We start from the raw sequence: 6,065 nt of genomic DNA, 5'->3' as shown, positions 1-6,065 counted from the left end.
GTGATGGTGGGTGTTTGTGTGCAAAACTAAGACAAAAACACACACAAAACACAAGAGAGACAGAGAGAGATATAGAGATGGAGGATATATGAACCCTAACCCTAAAACTCAAAACCCTCTGAAAATGCTGTCTAAATTATCTAACCCCTGAACAAGAGAGAAGAGCCTCTCTTTTGTAGACAAATGGTCTTGTAAAGCTTCCAAAGGAAGCTAACAAGAGGGCGATCCCTCCATACACGTGTATGGAGGGGGTGAAAGTGCATGCCAGCTGCACAAAAATATCTGCAAAAGCAGATGCACAGTAGTCGGCCGGCCAAAAATGCAATTGACCAAAAAACGATAGCCGGCCAGCCATCTATAGTGCCGGTCGGCCAAACATTTGGCCGGTGGAAGCAAAACACAGCCGGTGGCCTCAAGCCATGGCCGGTGGAGTGTGGGGATGGCCCACAAGCCATTCCCTACCCCTCCAAGGCAAAGCACAAGTGTTTGGTGCAAAACCAGACACAAAACAGTCGAGTCGAGAGATCCTGAGGCAAGGCGCGTAGCTGAGACCTCCGGGAACTCAAGACGAACACAAACATGGATGATCACCGAGTGTTCAAGCGGTGACGTCCAAGTCTTGAGGACGGTCAAAAATGGGGTGTCTACAGAAATCCATGGACATGTTTGTTTATATTTTAAAGAATATTTGGCTATGACCTTATATACAGTTATGTTTTGTAAGTACCACATGGGAGTCCCACACCTTGGGGGATTTAAATAACTATTGGTCTCTGTTTGGTTACTCTATGGCCCTCTGATCTATTGACCTCTGTTCTGTGCAGACCAAAGTGTTGTGCGGAGCTAAGTGCTACACTATTGTGGGAGCCACCTCTAGAATCCGTACGAGCCACCTCTTGAATCTGTACCTCTGTTCTGTGCGGAACTAAGTGCTACACTATTGTGGGAGCCACGTCTAGAATCCGTACGAGCCATATCTTGAATCTGTACCTCTATTCTAACTGTCACTTCTGTGACCTCTATTCTGTTCTGTTCTATACCGCGGTTATGGCTATATATAATTACATAATTTATGTATTTAAGTTTCTGCCACTTAAATGATTTGTTTATGAAAATGTTTTGGCCTAACTAACTATTCATGGTTATTTCGTGTCCCTTATACTCTTGGTATAATATTTCTCACTCTGCCATGTGCTTATAGTTGTTTACCAATTTTTAAGAAACATGCAATTCAGAAATAGCTTTTGGAAAGTCTTAGATGCGGGACTGTGGAATAGACACACACAACACTTTTATGATATTTTTCTATATAAATATCGACATTTTTGGTCAATACATTTTATAGTAAAAATGGAAACTCCGATTTTGGTACCCCCTTTTAAATATTACTTCCGCTCGCGTTTATTTATTTGTTCAAGAATTGGCCGTAGGTAACTTCAGTTACTGGCCATCACGATGCCTAACTCTTGGGTACGGGGAGCGGGTCGTGATAGATTTGGTCAAAATCCCTTGATCCGCATTTATTAACTTTTTTCGATTCACATACATTTCCACATGCCTGCATTTATTGATTTGATCAAAATCCTTTGATCAGCATTTATTAACTTTTTTCAATCTACATGCCTTTTGAGAGCTTTGGTCAAAATCTCATCATACAAATAATTATAGATACAACTCGTGCATAGTTACTGTAACACCTTGTAGACGTCCCCGAACGCCCCGAGAGGGTGAGTCCCGTTCTGTTCGTATTGGGGTCACTACAGTTCAGGACTCTCAAACTGTCATTGTTCTTAATCTGAACCAAAGAGTCCAAATTCGGCAAATCGTTCTGAGAAACAGATTTTTGAAAAGAAGTGCCAAACATGGACTGCTTTGCCAGATACAGAGTCGCCACCTAAATATTTTTTAAGGGGGAATTTAGGAAACCCTGACTCGGTGCCAAAGGCCACGTGTCCGTCATCACCAAAGTTGCCTCGGCTCGGGAGCTAGGGTACAATTGGGGAAGGTCAGCTATGAGCACCCCCTCTCGCTCGATCCGAAGATCGGCCTCTACTAACTGTGATATCCGTTTTTGAAAACGTTATGTGTTCTTATTTCGGTTATTAGCGTAGAATTACTATGTTATGCGCACAGAAAACAAGTATAGACTAGATCGCTCAGTTTGGAAATAAGCATTGCATATCCGTTTGTTTTGAAAAATGTTTTGGAATTTGCTACTCGCGAGTAGGCTAAAACACGGATTTCAATGAGCTATTCCAACTCAGACAATCCAACCTTCACCCACAGGCATTCAAGCAGTTATATCACATAAGCAGCTAGCCTCATGGTAATCATGCTATCATGGCAACACTCACACGCATGCAAGGATGCTAAAGCATAAATACTTACATCGTACTCCGTGCCAAAACAAAGAACTTGTTAGCAATCAATGCATGATCCAAGTCCATGTTTAAATGTCTAATGCAACGCATACAGAATGTCACTAGAGTAGGCTCGACTAGTCTATGAATGACATGTGAAAGTGCACAAGTAGCATGTATTCAAGTTAGATTTGAAATACCAATGCAGTTAGCATGATGCGCCGAGCCCGGTGCATGCAATACTGATGAATGATGCACGCATGCATAGCATAAGGTATGCTAAATTAAACATGACCTATTACTAACCATCAAAGCAGGTAAGTAAAAGGGAGAAAGAAGTGGGGGTTGGAAGACATGCACACACTCACCCATCCGTTCTGATTCGTGGTTCGCACTTGGTTCGATACCTTGTTGCTCGGAGGTTGAGAGAGCTTTCAGCCCTTTGATGACAGCTTGAGTTGTGCCCTTCTTGGCAAGTATGCTAGCGATGGGGGAAAGACAGGAAGCCTGACTCAACCGTGCCCATAGTTCATCATTTTGACCATTTTTTGTTTTGGTTTTCTACTAAAACAGTTTTGATCAACATGAGAGTCGGATTAACGTACTTGTTCGATTTTTGATTTGAAAACCATGCAAGTCAGACTATAAGCACTGAAATTTTTTCTTTTTGGGTCCAAGAAAATGGTCCAGTTTTGGAAAATGAAATAATTTTCGAGAAAATGGTCAACCTCAGTAAAAATTCTCAAAAACTATTTTTGTAAACGACCACCGCCCAACGAGCGCGGAACTCATTCTCGAGATGCACAACCTCGGATCGGAGGCAATGGAAAATTGCCCCTGGCTTGGAAGGGGTGGATGGCAACGGAAAGTTGCCCCTGGTTTGAACGGCGACATCATGGCTACGGAAAGTTGCCCCTTGTCTGGATGACGTCGTAGCATTTGGTAAACAGTCTTCGTCAGTGATGATTGCAAACGAACTCTCAGATGCTGAGAAGACGGAGATGGTCAAAACCAATATATGGACACAGTCACTTTGAAGGTGTTGAGGGCTGGACTTCAGGACAAAGTTGCCTATGTATCCGGTTGTCACAACCGAGCTATCGGATTCGGGGAGGACAAGAATAATCAAAACCATTACATGGACTGAGGCGCTATGAAAGCATTGAGGGCTGGACTTCAGGATGAAGTTGCCTACGTATCCCAAACATGGGAATCAAGCCTGACGTAGTTCCGGTTAAGGTCCACTCGGGTATTTTAACCTTCACTTTTCAGGCTCTAACTTTTGCCAAGGTGCCCGATGCGGGTTTTCGACCTTGCGAGCTTCTTTTCATTTTCTTTTTTTTTCTTCTTTTTTTTCTTGATTTTTTGTGTCTTTTCATTCTCTTTTTTTTTTGTCTTTTTATTTTATTTTATTTCTTCTCTTCTTTTTTTTTTGCCCTTTTTGTATTTTTCTCTTGCTCTAACTTTTGCCTGGGTCGCCCTTCCGGGTTTTCGACCCAGCAAGCCTCTCAAAGGGTAAAAGTGTAACAAGTCCATGCCAAATGGTTTTTGAAGTCGAAACCTCTCTGTATCTAGGAGAACGGCTGTTGCAATGATTTGCAGAAGAATCCATCATGGCTGCTCCACGAGCTTCTTCCGGTGAGATCTAATCTTTTTAATTCGACTTTGGTGCCTCTTGTTCGAGGGCTGCTTCAAAACTGGCCACACGGTTCTCCTCTGACAGTTGACCGTTGAATGTTCCGAATGAGTTCGAGGTTCAAAACAAACAGGTCGAATCTTGAGGCTGAGAGCGATCCTAGGCTGCACAATCTCAAGAGCGATTCCACACAGGTCTTCACAGGGCCGCGCAAAACATTTGTTTTTGAAAGTTTTTAAGAAAGTGACAAATCGCTCGCGCCGAAGATAGTGTGGAACCAATCTGGATCAAGGGTCCTTCTCAGTACTCACGCTAACAAGCATGGTTTCATTCATTAAAGGCTTAGCATGCCTCTCCTTTTCTCAAATTGATTAAAGTTTTGCAAAACTTGAGGAATTCCTTCATCTTTGTTTTCACCGTAGTGTTAAAGAGGTTTTGAAAAACATAGGTCAATGCAATGATTTTCAGGGCACAAGAGAACAGGTGAAATGCACGGCCGTTCGATTCGAATCCTTTGGCACAACTAGCTCAAAATTAGCGATAAGCACGGAAACATGATAGCCGCAGCTGTTTCATTCAGGTTTCTCGGATGTAACTGGCTCCACAGCAGAGACAGACTCAAAAAGAAAGCAAAAAGGGTAAATACAAAAACGGTGTTCGAGGCAACAACCCCGGAATCACTCGACATCCTATACAACGGGACTGACTCGGTACCACAAGACAGGCCCAAAAACAAAAAGACTGACTCAAAGCAAAGAGGCAGACTCAAAAACAAAACAGAGAACTGACTCAAAACCCAAGCCAGAATGTACAAAACTAGCATTCACAAATGCTCAAAATAGTGCGTGCCATACACCACATCTGGAGTAAACTGAGTGTGGCCCGCAGGTGGTCCAACCTCTGATCACATACTCGCAGTATCCTCAAAGTCCAACAGCTCGGTGGTAACAGACTTCGGTGAGGTATGTGGAAGAATGACCTCATTATCGATCAGATCCTGCACTTCATGGCGAAGGCAGAAATAGTTATCGGTGGCGTGACCGGTCTGTTGGTGGTACGCGCAGTACTGAGCAGCATCATGTGTGAGAGGGAGATTCTTTGAGAGAGGCCGAGGTTCAAGGGGTTTGAGGTGCCCCCTTTAGGCAAGAATCTGAAGTGCCTTAGACAAAAGCATGTAGAGAGCATGAAAGATCCTGCGCCCTCGGGGCAGGTACTTTGAAGTCTGAGTATTCTTGCTAGACGCACTAGCAAATGGGTCAACAGACACTGCCTTTACTTTCTGATCTTTCCCGAGTACAGGGTTGGGAATGGAAGGAACTGTTCTGGCATGACGGGGCCTATCCCGATTTTCTGACTGATTGAACTACCCTCAGGTGGAGTGGGGAAAGCATCCTCCACAGTTTTTGCCACAATTGCGGATATCTGTTGCTTGTTCATCCCCCCGGCTTTCAAAGCCTCAACTGCCCACAGCAGTTGCTCAACGGGATCGACATCTGCCTTGCTTTGTTTTTACCTCTGGCCTCAGCCTGATCAAGGGTTTGGGTTGGTGTCGATACATCATTGCTACAACTTGAGACCACCTCGGGTTGGTTAAGCTCGATCACAATTCGTCCCAGTAGCGGGGGCTCCTGTGGTATGAAATTCCCGGCATATGGTGCTGCTGGCGGCGAAGCCGACATTCTATAGGCCAGATCGGCCACGGATCTCTGGAGGTCACCAATCATTCCCATCATCTCGAATGTAGTGGGCTCGCGAGCCTGATACAACTGGGGGGTCTAGACCGGGTGCGCGACAGGCGACCTAGGCGGATGCGATACATCAACATTGGTTTTATCCCGCAGGGTGATCCCTTGATCTAGTGTAGCTGTCATAACCACAATCTCTTCTGAATTCTGTGTCATCATAAGTCCTGCCTCAGCAAGGGGGAACACTAGCTATTCTGTATCAATTCTCTGGACACTCTGAACTAAAAGGAAAAACAAACAACATTTCAGCCCAAACAGATCAATCACAGGTGTAGCCGAACAACTGCACTCTACTACTGATCACTGTTCCCCAGAATCACTGTT

Source organism: Camellia sinensis, chromosome 15 (assembly GCF_055761805.1).
Source record: "Camellia sinensis isolate YWXY chromosome 15, ASM5576180v1, whole genome shotgun sequence".
NCBI classification, from domain to species: domain Eukaryota; kingdom Viridiplantae; phylum Streptophyta; class Magnoliopsida; order Ericales; family Theaceae; genus Camellia; species Camellia sinensis.
The sequence above is the reverse complement of the archived record's forward strand: the minus strand, read 5'-3'. Positions refer to the sequence as shown.